This window comes from Equus quagga, chromosome 8 (assembly GCF_021613505.1).
Source record: "Equus quagga isolate Etosha38 chromosome 8, UCLA_HA_Equagga_1.0, whole genome shotgun sequence".
Lineage (NCBI taxonomy): Eukaryota > Metazoa > Chordata > Mammalia > Perissodactyla > Equidae > Equus > Equus quagga.
In genome coordinates, this window is record NC_060274.1 from 57,371,640 (window position 1) to 57,389,347 (window position 17,708).

Genomic DNA, 17,708 nt, shown 5'->3' on the forward strand with positions numbered 1-17,708 from the left:
GTCTTCCCCATTGCCCAGTAAGATGCTCAAAAGGAACACTGTGAAACCCTGGCTTGTCAGTCTCACCCTATGTAGTAATAGCTAGAGGGCAATGACAAAGCTGGATGCAAAGCTAGCTTTAAATGTTTATCTAGGTAACATGGATTCCTTTATTTATAGGCTGAGTATTGTCAAACCTAAAAAAATTAGGAAAAAATAAAGGCTCAATAAGAACTTTACAAAAATAGAGATGAATATAGGCAATTTATCTTATGGTTTTGATATTTACTCCAGTGGAAGGGGTGAAGGTGCGAAGTGAGAGAAATAAGCAACTTTGCTAAGTTCTTGGTATGTCCCAAGTGTTGTACTGGAAACTTCCTTAAGATATTGCGCTTAAAGGACATCACCTTCAAAAGGAAATGCAATTACCCCCATTTCATGTGTGAGGAAATTGAGGTATAAGTAACTTTCCTAAGGTTACATACCAGGTCTTGACCCCCGATTTACCTAACTCTAAAGCATGGGTGTTTTAAAATATAAATAAACTACAAAGATAATAAACCAAGCTTATGTTTTTTTCTCAATCTCCCAGTGTTGTCTCAAGACTCTTCTATGGCTCTGCAATTCTATTGGATCAAGAATTTGGGGGTTGTTTTTTTTCTATTCCTGAATAGAATCTGTTTCAGAAATCAGAATATTACATTTAAAGCAATTGTCTAAAATAATGAACACCTCTTTAGCTCTATTATTAATTATAAGGGTTGACTTTATGATAGACAATTAATTTTTTGACAAATGGTGTAAATATGCTTGGCTAAAGGGAGGTCAAGAAATGAATGCTGGAATTAGGAACTGGCTATAATGGGTCCTTTCTGAGTTGTTCACTGATTCTCAAGCCTCCACAGCTTGGACTTATAGCCATCACCATGTTTGGGACCAGGTAGAGAGGAGAATAGTGAATACTGGAGCTGTATTCCTGGGTAGAAAATCACCTGTGTTCAGCAGCAGAATTCCCCGAGGATGATTTTTCCTAAGAACAATGGACTAGAATATAGTAGGGTGTCCTCAACTCTTAAAGAGATTGTGTTCTAGAAGCTGGTTGTTTGCAACCTGGGTTATAGTCTCCTATAGAAGTCCTTTTATGACTGGTTCCCAGGCAAGTTTTCAAAGGTTCTTCAGAGCTCTCAGTGTTCTTCTGAAGGAACCAGTCATGGAGCTAGGGCAGGGTGAGGTAGGGAGACCTCACTTCGGCTTGTGTTCTGCCCACCCCCATCCTAGTCTCTTGATCCTGCCAGTCCTGATGTCACAAAGTCTACACAGAACCAGAGGTGAAGTCAGAAGTCAGGATTGCGGGGTCGGGAAGGGGAAACAGTCTCCATCAGCTCTGTTAGCGTGTGGGAGGGTGGTGGCGGGGAGGAGGAAACACAGAAGAAAAATTTCAAACTAGAACTCTGGAGAAGGAAGAATGACTGTTTTTGACTCCCAGGCACCCCGGTGGAGTAGCTATTTCCAGAAAGCCAAACTTGTAAGAAGCTTATACATGTCAGTTATATGTAAATTGGGAATTTCTTAATCAAGAGTAAGATATCTCTTACTTCATATAATTTTTCAGAAAGTCACGTGCCTGTTTTCATATAGTGGGGAGTCAGTGGCAAAGTTAAGAAAGGAATGTGGGTTAATTGATTCTCATTTGTGTATTTTGTCTGAGAAAACACAAATTATGATATTACTATTATGGTAAGCAAAAAATTAGTTATGCTGTATTCAAATCTTGTTTATCATACACTGAAAAGCAATGGTTTTTCAAGTATCTAAGACTCTGTATGGGAGAATCTAACTATCTCAGTCTAAAGCATATTATCAGAAGAGCTACAGATATTTTAGTTTCAATTACATTGTATGTTTTGAAGAATCTGTTAGAATTATTGTTCTGTGAAGCAACTTGTATTATATTGTTTCCATTTTATTAAAATAGGAGGAATAACTTTAAATTAGATCCAGTTTTCTCAGAGCAAAAGAAAAAACAATGGAAGGCTTTTCTCTTGGCAAATGAGAGAAATTTGGGGGAACTGAATTCTCTAGGAAGCTGAAGCTACATAGAGCTTCGTATTCTATTAATAAGTCTATACTAATATTCTCAATGTAGAAATCCAATCATCATTTCTGTATACCCTTTAAAAATCTCAAAATTGAGAACAAGTTTTTCCATTTTTAAATAATTTCCTTTACCATATTTGTTAATTTCTACAATCCCCTCTTAAATTTTAGCCCCAAAGAACATTCAGATAATATTTTATAAAAATAAACTTGACAGATATTCTCAACCTGAAAAAACAATGAGCTAATAGAATCGCACAGATTAAGAACTTTCCGATTTCTTACCAGTAAAATTAGAACATCTGAGTTGTTATGGAACTATCCAACATTAGATAGATATCTTTACTTGCCTGCATCTTGAAGTGAGGTCTCAGAGGTAGAAGCTGATGATTCTTAGAGGAGTATGTCCTTGCAAGGTGACCAAACATGAGTCAAGAAGTATAAACTGTAATAGCAGATTAATCACATTGCCCTCTTGATCCTTGGCAATCAGTAACCAACCATAAAAACATTCAACAGTGTAGGCAGCTCTCCCATAGGCCCCAGAGAGGCCTTCTGTGAAATATGCATGTTTCACTGTTAGAGAGAATTACCTTAGCTAAGGCAGACAGGAACCAATGGCAATTGTGATGAACACATACAGAGTTCAATATTTGACATTCCTTTGGAATTATTGCCTCTACCAGAGACTTCTGAAGACTTACAGAGCTGTGCACTACACCAGTGGTGTGTGAGAGCTGGCCAGCAAGAGCCAATTTTCAGGAATTTTGTCAGCTTATTGTTAAACTGTCAATATTATAAATTAAAAATTTTATCTTACAAAGCTAATCAATACTCAAAATGCATCACTTCTTAATTATTTTTCTACACTTACACTATGCAATGGGGTACCTGCTGGATGTTAATTCCCAGCTCCAGCTTTACTCATATCATGTTAGTAGCTTGAAATTGGCCATGGTGCGAATATTTACACCGTGGAAATCAGCTTGTACTTACAAATAAGAGATTGGTTTATTGTTTTGTTGCTTGTTTACTCTAGACTTAGAGTCAACATGTTGTCGACAGGTTGGAGAAAATATTAATAATGTAGATTAAGGTTAAAAGTGTGTGTCTGTGGCCAATTGTAGCCACCCCTGATGCAGGAAGGGTTAATAATCACTGGAAAAGGCTTGCCAACAAACTGTGACCCAGAGGTGAGAAGACTGGTCAGCCAATGATGGGTAAGACCTCCAGGGTGGGGCAACCTAAGACAGGTGCGGTCACCTGGGAGCACAGATGGAGACTTGATATCGATCTCGGGGCAGGAGGGGCCGTTGCCTAGGAGACTTTGCGTGCTCCAAGATAAAAATATACAAGCACAGCAATAACATGATAATATCAAAACAGAGGCCGAGGGAGGGCTCCTTGAGAAATCACTAAGAATTCTTGGCATTCGCTAATTACTTCATCCAGAACACCTGTGTATGTTTAACAGATGTAAGCTATGTATATATCGAAACGCTGGTTATAATAAACTCAGAATGGCCATCAGCCCTCTCCGCATCTATCCTGATGTGTACATTGGATTGTGACACCGACACCAATACATTGTGAATTGTACAAAGAGTTGAGGAAACGTTCTTCCAGCATTTTAAATTATTTTGATTTAGTAGAGTCATTTACTGGGCTTTATAAAGAGCTAATTTCATCATAACTAGCTATGAAAAAATTGTATCATTTAAATTTAATTTTAAATCATGAAGCTGATCTCAAGGATTTTTAGGATTTTGTAGGTAATAATGTAGAATCAATGTTCCAATCCCTGCAATTTTGCGAAAAGCTAAAAAGAAAACGTGATTGCCATCGGTAGTCCTGAAGCTGAAATGTTTCAGTTTATTGAAAGTACTTTTTGAGGATGAGCAATTGTTTAACAGTAAATCACATATTGGATTTGACAATAAATTTATTGGGAAAGTCTTAGTTGGTTGGGATGCAACTAACTCCATTTGTCAAATCGTGATTGAATTCCAACCACAGGTTGGCTATGGATAAAAAGGTTTGGCAAAAATCAACAAAAGTGTTCTGTGAGAATCACTTGGCTATATGAAATTCACAGTAAAAAATACTGTATATATTATTATTATTTATAAATTGTGTGCTACACACTATTTATATCAGTAAAATTTATAATAATCTTATGTGTATACATATGTACATGTAAGTTTTTTTGCCTTGGAGAGCCAGTTAAACATTTCCCAGCACACCACTGGCTGCAGCCTAAAGGTCAAGAGAGTGTCCTTTGAACTCAGGGACTTAGAAGCTATTTCTGGGCTTCCTGCTGTGGCCTTGATATTGACTCGCAAACCAAAGGTAGTGTGCAATGGGATTTTTAAGTACATCTAGGCAAAATTTCAAAAGTTTGTCATCAATGCTCCCGTCTGCTCTTATCTTCCAGGTTCTGAAAGCAGCTATCATGGGCCCTTAGGTGTCCCTCTTGTACCTCTGTGACTGTCAAAAGTCAGTCCCGGCTTCATAGTTCAGCCATCTTTGAAGAGTCCTTGAGCTTTAATAACACTGTTATGTGCCTTTAAACTCCTGTCCATTGGATGCGGAAGGCCTCTTATACATAGTTGTTAGAAGTTATTTGATTAAAACATAAATGTTGCGAAATACTAGCATTTTGAAATGGCACGTTTTTTACCTGAAATTAATCTTTAATAATAGAATATCTGGGAGTCTTAAAAAATAAAATATGATGTGTTTATTAAAATTTGTAAAATATAAATGAAAAGAAGAAAAATGTCACCTACCGCCCAGAGAAAATCATTGTTAATGTTTTGGTGTTTATCCTTCCAGGCTATTTTCTATGCCTAAAAATAACATCATCCTATATATACTATTTTGTAACTTGCTCTTTCACCTAATATATTGAACAAATATCTTTTCATTTAATATTCTAAATCAACACCATTTTTGATGGCTACAGAGTATTCAATTGTATGATCCTTCTATACTTTAGTTAACCATTGCCATATTATTTGTTTCCAAATTTTTATTATTATATACAATGCTGAAATAATATCATAATTGAAATTTTGCTCACATTCTGGAATGTTTTCTTAGATATATTCTTATAACTAGACTTGGTGGGATGAGGTTTTTGAAATTATAGATAGTTATTGCAAATTGCCTCTCAGGAAGTTTGTAACTAATTTATACTATGATCAATAGGATATGAGAGCATTTAGCTCTATATGTTAGAGAGGTGTGCAGTGATGTACAATGATGTCGCTGCCTATCTCTCCCTCTATAAACCTGGATTGTAGACCGAGTTGTTAAGGCGGTTATCCCTGGATGTTGAGTTTATGGACATTTTTTCTTTAATTTTCCTTGTGTGTAAATTGTTGTACTTTTCAGTGAACATTAAAAGGAAAGAAGAGTCTTGTTAATTAAAACAAACTAATTAGCTTTGTTACATTAACAAAACCCTACCATTAACAGAATTAAAAAGCAAATGACAAATAGAAAAAATATTTGCAACATCTTTAATCATGGGTTTCCATCCTACACGTGCACAGTTGATGGGAATGGAGAATGGTGCAGCTGCTATGAAAATGGTATGGAGATTCCTCAAAAAATTAAAAATAGAATTACCATATGGCTCAGCAATCCAACTTCTGGGTATATGTCCAAAGGAATTGAAAACAGGATCTCAAAGAGACATCTGCACACCCATGTTCATTGCAGCATTATTCACCATAGCCAAGATGTGGAAGCTACCCAAATATCCATCTACGTGTGAGTGGATTAAAAAAATGTGACGTATACATAGATGGGACATTGTCCAGCCTTAACAAAGAAGGAAATCCTGTCATATGCTGCAACATAAATGAGCCACAAGGACATTATGCTAAGTGAAATAAGCCTATCACAAAACGACAAATACTGTGTGATTCTATTCATGAGGTATCTAAAGTAACCAAACTCATAGCAGCAGAAAGTAGAATGGTGGTTGCCAGGGGCTGGAGGAGGGGGAAAATGGGAGTTGTTCACTGGGTCTAGATTTTCAGTTACGCAAAATGAAAAGTTCTAGAGATCTACTGTACAAGACTGTGCATATAGTTAACAATACTGTACTATACACTTAAAAGTTGTTTAGAGGGTAAAGTTATTTGTTTTTTAATCACAATTTTTTAAAAAAATATTTTACTTTTTTCCTTTTTATCCCCAAAGCCCCCTGGCACATAGTTGTGTATTTTTAGTTGTGGGTCCTTCTAGTTGTAGAATGTGGGATGCCGCCTCAGTATGGCTTGATGAGCAGTGCCGTGTACCTGCCCAGGATTTGAACCGGCGAAACCCTGGGCCACCGCAGTGGAGTGCTTGAACTTAACCACTCGGCCACGGGGCTGGCCCCAGAACCACAATTTTTTTTAAAAAAGAATGAGCATATGACCTAATTCTGGCCAGTAAGATTGGAAAGGAAGTCATGTGAGGGGCATCTAGGAAATGTTTGCTTGCTTTTAAGAATGTGATTTAAGAAGAAATGGTTGGAATTCTTACATCTGTTTCATTACTAGTCTGAGGATCAATCCACTAACAGACTCTCAAGGGCACTCAGCCAGACCACTGGTTTACTACACTTAAAGCTGCCATACTTCTGAGAAATAGATTTCCTTATTACTTAATTTAGCTCCGTCGGTGTTTAGGGTTACTTACTGCACAGAAACATCTCTAAAAAACAGAGAAGATTTCTAAAGGATAATTTATTCTTTAAGTATCTTGGCAAGTTATCTAAACTATATATCTATTAAAAAAATATAGTGAAGGCTTTCTTTTCTTAAAGTCAGGTTTATTGAGGTATAATTTACATACAGTAAAACCCCACTTTTTAAAATATAAAGTTTTGATTTTGACAAATGCATACTTCTTTATGGATTAGTCCTTATGCCAGTTTATCAAGGAAAAAAATTATGAGGACATTGTCCTAATTTTAGCTTTTATTTGAGAGAAAAAATGGGGTAAACTCATCTTTCTGTATTTGTAGCTCCAAGTTACCTTTAATTAGCTATGAAGCCATCTGTCGAGAGAGAGAGAAAAGTCCAATTCATGTCAGTGTCTTGAGTGCCCCAAATGCTCTCAACACAGTCACATTTTTTGCCAATCATTTTTATTTGCAATAACCCAGGACTTCCCTGGTTTCTGAGCTGGAAGTCTTCAGTTCTGGGAAACCCCTCAGTCCTGGGCAGACCAGGATGGTTGGGCACCCTAGCAAGATTTCTAACCTTGGAACTATTGACATTTGGGGCTAGATAATAGGGGGACTGTCCTGTGCAATGGAGGATGTTTGCAGCACCCATGGCCTCTACCCACTAGATGCCAGTGACACTCCCCACCACCAGTTGTCACAATCAAAAATGTCTCCAGATATTTCCAAATGTCCCTGGGGGACAAAATCGCCCAGGGTGAGAGTCACTGCCCTCGATCTAAGTGCCCTCGGGGCTTACACATTTGAAGCCTGTAAGCTTATTCTTTGTTTCTGCTGTAAAGCAAAAACAAGTTGATTCTGCTATTTACATAGGACTTAAAACTCTGAGGAATTGCTCCTAGATTCTCTCTTTCTTTTTGAGATTCTCCATCCTCCTGCCCCTCTCCCACACACACTTTTTTAACATTGTAAGGAACCTGAGCAATGATTCTCGGTGCTTCTCTCCTATAGGTTCTGGGAAGCTGCCATTGTGTCCATTAACTCTCTGGATCCAAAGTTCTCTTTTTGTTTGTTTCTTTGTTATTTCTACTTCTTCCGCGATGGAATAGTCATATTACAGAATCATATGTTTTACACATACTTATAGGATTGAATGTGCATGTGTTTTAATGGGATGGTATTTTGTACACTTTTCCGCTTTTTGCCTTTCTCAGTTAACAATACTACCTGGAAAGATCTCCAAGAAAACGAGTACAGCTCTAATTTATACTTTTTAAATGACTGTATAATATTCCGTGGTGTGGATGTACTGTATTTTATACACCATTCCTCTATTATCTTTGTGCAACTTAACATGCAGTGTTGCAATAAACATCTGTGTACGTATATGTATACCGTCTAGTGTTCCTTTTTCTATGGGAGAGATTCCCAGAAGTGGGATTGCTGGATCAGGGATATTTCAAATTTTAGTCGATTTGCCAGACGACTTTTTAGAAAAGCTGTCATAGTTCACATTTCTACTCATATTGTCAAAGAAAACCCCACCTCTTTCTATATATCCCTGATAGAAATGTGTCCTTGTTCTGTTTAATTTTTGCCAATCTGCTGGGAGTAGATTGACGGCTGGTTGATGGTTTACTCTGTATTTCCCTGACTGGTAGAGTTTGAACATTGTTTAACGTTTGCAGGCTATTTCCATTTGCTTCTTTGTGAAAATTTCTACTTCTGCCCTTTGACATTTTTCCCACTGGAAATTTTATTGTTACAATTTGTAAAAGCTTATCTATATCCATATATCTATATCTTTATCTATATCCACATCCACATCCATATCTCTATCTGCATACATCTGCATTACCTACCAGTGTATCATTTTTAACTTTAATCTTTCCTGATAGTAATATTGCCCTTCCTGTCCCTTTTTAATTCACATTTATGTTTTTCTGGTATCTTTTTGTCTCTCTCTTTATTTTCGGCCTTTCTTTGTCATTTTTCCTGTTTTATTCTTGTAAACAGCCTGTATCCAGCTTTTGTTTCAACTGAATCTGTGTGTTTTCATAATAGTTTTTGTAGAAGCATTATGTCCTAACCAATATTCTTGATATTCCTTCCATATACTTTATTATTTATTTTTACTTGATTCTCTCCTGTTTCTTTCCCTCTTATTAATTTGTAAATTCCCCTATACTTTTCAATTTTCAGCACTTATAATTAGACATCTATTTCTATTCTATTATTTGAAAACATGATACCCAGCATTCCTCCCACCAGAATGTTCAATTTCCTCACTGCCCATCTCCAATAAGATAAGATCGTTTGTCATCCCTGCTCTTCGACTGGCCTCCTCGGATCCCCTTTGAAATGCTTTTACTTCTTTCCTGTCCCAACCATCTGCTCCTAGGAATTGCTGAGCACCTTCAGTGCTTTTCATTCCTGACTGTTATTAGAATAGCTCTTGCATTATGTCTCTTCTATTTCAGTGCTCCTTATTTTTACTTAGTTTCCATATCCTCAGTTTATCATTATTAATTTTAATTTAAAGACAATTACTTTGGAAACTTAATTGCTCATTACTCTTTTCCTCTCTTCTTCATAGACCCTTATCTTGCATAGTCTGTTCATGTTCATTTATTGTTGGGAATCTTTCCTTAAATCAGATATATTTTTCTGAATCTTTGCATATCCACAAATCTATGGCCAGCATGGGATAGTTGTAATACAAGTCTTTTCTCTCACTGGTCTGTGAATGCCATTCTGTCCTCTGATGTTGCAGATGAGATGTTCATTGCCAATCTCATTAATTGGCAACTTGTTTCTTCTGTCTGAATGCTTGTAGGGTTTTCACTTTATTCTTGGAATTTAGGGATTTCTAGACTGTACCTTGGCTATGTGTGTGTGTGTGTGTGTGTGTATACATATATATGTATGTATGTATATATATGTGTGTGTGTGTGTGTGGTGGTCTAGTGGTTAAAATTCGATACTCTCACCGCCACAGCCTCGGTTCTTTCCCAGTAAGGGAACCACACCACCCATCTGTTGGTCGTCATATTGTGGCAGCTGTGTGTGGCTGTGATGCTGAAAGCTATGCCACTGGTATTTCAAATATCAGCTGGGTTACCCATGGTGGACAGGTTTCAGTGGAGGATCCAGACTAAGACAGACTAGGAAGAAGGACCTGGCCACTCACTTCTAAAAAAAATTGGCCATGAAAAACCTATGAATAGCAGCAGAGCATTGTCTGTTATAGTGCTGGAAGGTGAGGGAATGGCACGAAAAGACCAGGCAGGATTCCACTCTGCCACACTTTCCACACAAACAGATGTTCCAGAAATAAAAGAAGAAACAGAAGGAACACATTATAATTAAAGATATAATAGAAGAATTTTTCCCAGAGCTGAAGAAAAGGCCTCAAAAATTTCCAGGAAGGACTGATAAAATACATACATACATATATATATGCATATATACATTTTGTTTGTTTGTTAGTGCCATCAAGTTGAGTCTCACTCCTAGCAATCCTGTGGAACAGTCTCAGACTTTATAAAACAAAACTGATAGAAGTACAAGGAGAAATACACTAACACAGCCTCATGGGACTTTTTACACATTTCAGACACTAAAAAATCAACTAGGCAGAAAATAAGAATAGAGAAGATTAGAGTGACACAATTATCAAGCAGAATCTTATATACATATACAACTGTGCACCCAACAAAAAGAGAATGCACATTATTTTCAACATAGAATATCTTTGAAAACTGACTATGGAATAGACCAAAAAGGAAGTTGTCCGTAAAAGCTGAAAAAAACCCAAAACATACACACATATCTTGTTCACTGACCACAATGGAATTAAAAAAGAATCAACAGGGGCCGGCCCCACGGCCTAGTGGTTAAGTTTGGGGCACTCTTCTTCCGTGGCCCAGGTTCTGTTCCCAGGTGTGGACCTACACCACTTGTCAGTGGCTGTGCTGTGGTGACGACCCACATAGAAAATAGAGGAAGATTGGCACAGATGTTGGCTCAGGATGAATCTTCCTCAAGCAGAAAGGGGAAGATTGGCAACAGATGTTAGCTCAGGGCAGATCTTCCTTAGAAGAAAAAAGGAAAAGATCAACAATAAAAAGATATTTTTAAAAGTTCTATACATGGCTGTAAGTTTAAAAACACGCTTTTAAATAATCTTTTGGTTAAACATAGCATATAAAAATTACTATAAAAATTTGGGCCTAGGATAATTAAAGAGTACATTGTTAGGCACCAAAAATAGTATTCAGTGAAAAATGTATATCCTTAAATGTTTGTAATTAAAAAATAAAGATTGAACATAAATGAGCAAAGAAACTGGGAAAAAGAGCAACTTAATAAACCCAAATAAAGTAGACTGAAGGTTTGAGAAATAAATATGGAAAAGAAAATAAGCCAAAAAAATCAATTTGAGTTTATTAACAAAATTGAAAGCTGTTTCTTTAAGAAGGCTAATAATGTAGAAAAATCTTAGGTATAATTTATCAAGGAGAAGAGAGGAACAGGAGCAAAAAAACAAACAGGGACAGGAAAGTTAAAAATACATTTTAAGACAATACAATCTAATTGTTCTCAGTGCTTTCTCCCTTCCTATATCAGTGCCCTTTGTCATGTAAATTTGCAGCTTCTCCTGCTAAAGGTAGAGAAATCCACCTCCATTCCTGATACAGGGCTGGGCCACCTGACTGGCTTTGCCTGATGAGCAGAAGTGGCAGTGTGCCAGTTCTGAAACTAGGCCGTAAGAGGCATCACGTATTTCCAGTTATCCCTCTTGTACTTCTCCCATCACCATGAGAAAAACATGTCTTGGTAGCCAGTTGGTCCAAGGAGGACATGAGGCACATCCTCAGATGTGGAGCCAAGCCCTGAGATCAGCCAGCGCTCAACTGTCTTGCAGGTGTGTGAGCTGGATTAGATGTTGCTTTACACCACTAAGTTTGGGGTGGTTTATTGCATAGCATTATTGCAGCTATGCTGACTAACATACTATGTTACCAATAAATTTGTGAAACTAGAATACAGATAACTTCTCTAGACGTAAGTTTGAACAAAATAAGCCCAAGAAGAAGTAGAAAATCTGAAAAGAAGAATTATCACGAAAAGAAAATGGGTATTGCAAAGTTCTGCCACCAGCAAATGACATGTTCTACTAAGTCTTCAAAAAATAGATTATTCCCATCTTATACAAACTATTACAAAACTTGGAAAAAGATGGGACACTATCCCATTCATTTAAAATAAGGTAACGTGACATTGGTAACAATTCAAGACTAGATCAGAAAAAGAAAAGAAAATCATGGATCAAGCTTAATTAAACATACATGCAGATTTCCTAAGTTAAATAGTTGGGAGACAAAAGTTAGTTAGGAGCCAAAACTATATGTTAAAGGAACATATAGTTAGGCGCCAAAAGTTAAGAATAGTATTTGTTAACAGTAAATACTATCGCAGTGCTAAGACAGGGAAAATAAAAGTATTCCCTTGTTCATATCCCTTTTCCATCACTTAATGTCCCTCCTGATCTATGTTCTATCCCAAACCCAGCTGAATACTTCCTTTGTGATGTCGTGTAAGGATTAGTTAAATCCCTCTTTGTAATTTAGCTTATCAGGTGTACATGAATCCTCAAAGATTTATAAAACTTTAAAGGCAGTCACTGGGAATTATTCACCTTGTCTATGCAAATAATCAATAACCAGTCTATAGATAAGAAAGACAGAGTGATATTGATTGAGATGAGGACTAGTCTGGAAGCATTCTTTTCCCCAGGGAAAGAAGAGCTCCAGGGAAGCGTGGTTTGCAGCATGGTTATATACCGTTTCAGAACAAAGAACATACATCAAGCAGGATAGGAATACAATTTTTTTCCCCAAAGTCACAAGGAGATGTTTTGCCGAAGTTTAGCACATACACGGCAGGTCAACTTGATCTTAGTTCTCTGGAAGAAAAGCTTATCTTCAAAGAAGTGCTGTCATTGGCGTCAGAGAGGGAGACAGCACAGCTCTGTCTTTAAAGAGCGCATTCTTTGCTCTGGGAAGATGTCTGAAGCAGATGTACGGTGCATGTTTGGTGGGCCATAAGTCAGGCTGCTCTGGGAAAAACAAGTTTTAGGCCAAATCAGATTTAAACCAGAATGACTTCTCCATATACCTCAATATGTGGAAACTTATTCTTTATTATTTTCATCAGTCTTTATGTCTCTCAGAGTATCTTGCAAAAAATAGACCCTCAGTAATTACATGATGATTGTTTGCCAGAGGCCTGGACTGGGCTGCTTTAAATTTCTTCCAGACAAAATTCTAAAACCAGTAGACTTTTGTGAATGAAAATACTGAACATGGGGCCCGCCCGTGGCCAAGTGGTTAAGTTCATGGGCTCCAGTTCAGCGGCCCAGGGTTTCGCGGGTTTGGATCCTGGGTGTGGACACGGCACTGCTCCTCAGGCCACGCTGAGGTAGCATCCCACATGCCACAACTAGAGGGACCCACAACTAAAATATACAACTATGTACTGGGGGGATTTGGGGAGAAGAAGAAGAACAAAAAAAGATTGGCAACAAATGTTAGCTCAGGTGCCAATCTTTAAGGAAAAAACCAAAAACTACCCAGAGAGATGAGCTGTTAAATCTTAAAAAAAAGATACTGAACATAAAGCATGTTATTTCAACTACTTGTACCAGTATAATACTCTACAAGTAGTTTATGTACATTTTCCTATTTAATATTTTTAAATTTGTGAGTCGGGTTCGTAATCACCATTTTACAGATGACTGTACTGATGCTAATTAAAGTGAAGTAACTTGCTCCTGGTCTCATTAATAAATGGAGAGGCTAGACATGAATTTAGGTCCTCTCAAACCAAGTCTCTTGTTTTCTAATATATATAGTGTATTAAATTTCTTCCCATATTAATTTAATTTTAAATCATGGAAGTGATTAAATTCTGTTGAAGTGATAACTGGCATACACATCATAAATAGTAACAGAAGGTTTCTCAAAACCTGAAAGTTATTAAAAAAGAGGAAAATTTAGAAAAATTAGAAAAATTATGTATTAACTATAATTACATCAGGGCTAATTTTATCATCACACAAAAACACATTTTATTTGGATAGGTTGCTAAAAGTTCCGTCTTTTTTTTTGACAAGTTGAAAATTTTAATGAAAACGGTAGAAATCTACAGAACACAATTAGAAAAAATATATAATGAATAGGAACAAAATTTTATTCTGAGAAAAAGGTGAGGATCATTGATTTACTTGGAAAAAAGAGATCTTTAAATTTGGGAAATTTAAAATGGCGGTAAACAAGTGGAGAAAGCTCGTCTTTTTAAGGAGTGATCTAGTACTGTGTAGCACAGGGAGTATAAAAGTGATTTCCATTGTCCTATGTTTATTTGTCATTCATTTTTCTAGTTTAACAGACGTACCTTTTTTTTAATTCCAAATACCTAGTATCTTATCTTTGTTGTTGGTATAGCTAATGTTACATTTCACTGACGCTTGACTCGGTGCTATACTGACACCGTCCACAAGGTGTCACTATAACATTATTTTGGAACCTGCCTTGCTTTTTTTTTTTTTTTTTAAACTCTCACTATTTTTTCCATTCGTACTAAGATGCAACTTGGACTTTTCAGAGGGAATGTCCCTGGACTATGCTGGTTGCTCTCAGAGAGAGTACCTACGCTGATGTTGAGAATTATGAAAAAAGCTGAGGACTAGACAAACGAAGTTGCTGATGGGCAATGCTGACCAGAACTGGAAGATTGAAAGGAATGCTTTTCTCCTCTCCTCTTACCTTTCACCTCCCTCTTGTGTCCCTACTGACATCACAAGTCAGTGGGCAAGAAAGTCTGGGAAACACAGTCTGCAGAGTCTCAGCACGGAGCAGAGCGGGCTTGGAGCTGAGAGACAGAAAATAAATAAGCAGCATGAGTAAATGAAGCAATAAGACCATATAAGTAGAAGGGGAAAGTGGCTGGAGTTAAAACATTTTTGGTCTGTGTTTTATTCAGGAGGAGAGTGAAGACACTGATTATCTTTAAACTTTTTAAAAGTGAAATATACATGTTGCAATCTCTAGGGTACTTACTATAAGGACACAAATAAACTATACCTTTCAAAGCAGGAAAAGGAAAAAATGGAATGAAGGGAAATGGTCCATCAACCCTGAAGGCAAGACAGCGGAGAAAGGATTATTATAAAGCATCATAAACAAAAACCAACGAAATAGGATATTTGAGATAAATACAGATATATCAGTAATCACAATCAATTTAAGTGGACTGAATTCTCCAGTTAAAATAGACTAGATTTAAAAAGCATCTGTATTATGCTCTTATAATATATACACCTCAAATATAGAGATCCAGAAAGGTTAAAAATTGAAGGAAAAAAAGAGATGGGAGAGGAAGTAACAAAAAGAAGGCTGATGGGAAGGAGATAAAAATAGGATTATATGACATATTTTATTCAGCGTGGATAGGAGCCTAAAAACATGTTTGATTCCTAGCTGAACTCTAATTGCCATCTGCCATGTGGTTCTCAGAAGATGCGTGCACATTGCCTGGGGAGTCAAAGATTCCTCCAATTTTATGGGTCCAAGTGCCACCCACACAGACAAACTTTTGCAAAAGTATCTGATACACTTTCACTTCATTTCTCTTTTTATTTTCTGAAGTGATTTAAATAAATAACATCATGGTATTTTGCCCTTAAATATGTCATCCTACATCTTTAAACAATAAGAACATTTTCTTACGTAACCACAATGCTATTGTCACATGTAGCAAAATTAACATAAATTTCCTAATAATTATGAATAATTATAATACCCAGTCCTTATTCAAATTAGCCCAATTATCTCTTACGCTTTGCGTTTCTCCTTCATTTTATTTACTCTTTAGATCACCAAACCTTGTGCTGCTCTCGAGCCCTCCTTCCGGGGCCGCCATGAAAGGCCTTTCCTAACTTGCGAAGCTGACGCTGCAGGAGTGATTACCTTCCTTCACCTGAACCAGCAATTTCAACCAACCTGGTCTCACCTCGGAGAAAGGGCGAACAGAGTCACTAGCTTACAAAATTCATGGAGAAGGAAGGCATTTTGCATTTTTGTTTTCATTTCTGGCCCATATAAGATGCTCAGAAAATATTAAATTCAAATTATGTACATTATTGTGAGGTGGACAATTTGTTAGCGTAAATCAGGCAGCTATAAGTTGATGTTTCTTTGTGTCCCCTATATAGTATGTTTTCAAATACTTGTTAATTGATACATACTGGCTAAATACAAATTTCTATTTTTGAAGTACTTAACATATTTAGTCAAGTGTGAAGATATTTTAGAAAAATCCTCACAGGTTTTCCCTCTAATGTTTTGTACTCATTCCCGCACCATCTCTTATCATTGGTGTTAAACTTCTTCACTGAATGAAATGACATAGAGTCAACCAGAACATTTTAAGGTCTTCTACCCTTAATGTGCATCTTATTTAGAAATCTAGAGAGTAGTTGGAAATGCAATAGCTTATGTCAAGTATAAATGCCAATATGGTCTTTAGCTTAATTAAAACCACAGGAACAGATCTGAAAAAATGAACCCATTTCTAAGCTGGTATTTGGAAAGTCTACCCTGAGGTCTCTGGTTGATGAGGCACCCCGGAGGCTGGGCACTTCCTGCTGTAGCTATCTTTTAGACGCTAAGATTTTTATGTTAGTCGTACGCATTACTGTCTCCTCCCACAAGCTATTTAGTAAATTTTGCTTTTGTTTGTTTTTGACGAGAAAAATTATCTAAATAGAAATAATAATCAGCACTAAAAATTGTTTTAAATCATGTATGAAAAATTTCACATGTGTATCTGTAGCATTTGGGCAACCTGTTCGTGTAGGTTTTATTTCCATTGTACCTTTGTCTTGATAAATCAGAGAGATTGCTTATTTTATTCTTAAATTTTTTTATTAAGGCTATTAAAGGTAACATCCTTGTGAAATTACAGTTGTACATCATTATTAGTCATGTTATAGGTACACCACTTCACCCCTAGTGCCCTCCCCCCACCCCCCTTTCCCCTGGCAACCACCTATCAGTTCTCTTTGTCCATATGTTAACATGGACAAAGTCATACAGAGTTAGTCTTTCTCTGTCTGGCTTATTTCACTCAACATAATAGCCTCAAGGTCTATCCATGTTGTTGTGAATGGGACGACTTTGTCCTTTGTTATGGCTGAGTAGTATTCCATTGTATATATATACCACATCTTCTTTATCAAATCATCAGTTGCTGGGCACTTAGGTTGGTTCCATGACTTGGCTATTGTGAATAATGCTGCGATGAACATAGGGGTGCATGGAACTTTCGGAATTGCCGATTTCAGGTTCTTAGGATAGATACCCAGTAGTGGGATGGCTGGGTCATAAGGTATTTCTAGTCTTAACTTTTTGAGGAATCTCCATACTGTTTTCCATAGTGGCTGCACCAGTTTGCATTCCCACCAACAGTGTATGAGGGTTCCCTCTTCTCCACAGCCTCTCCAACATTTGTCACTCTTGGTTTTGGATATTTTTGCCATTCTAACAGGTGTAAGGTGATCTCTTAGTGTAGTTTTGATTTGCATTTCCCTGATGATTAGTGATGATGAGCATCTTTTCATGTGTCTATTGGCCATCCATATATCTTCTTTGGAGAAATGTCTGTTCATGTCACCTGCCCCTTTTGTAATTGGGTTGTTTGATTTTTTATTGTTGAGTTGTGTGAGTTCTTTGTATATCATGGAGATTAACCCTTTGTCGGATAAATAACTTGTGAATATTTTTTCCCAATTAGTGGGCTGTTGTTTTGTTTCAATCCTGTTTTCCCTTGCCTTGAAGAAGCTCTTTAGTCTGATGAAGTCCCATTTGTTTATTCTTTCTATTGT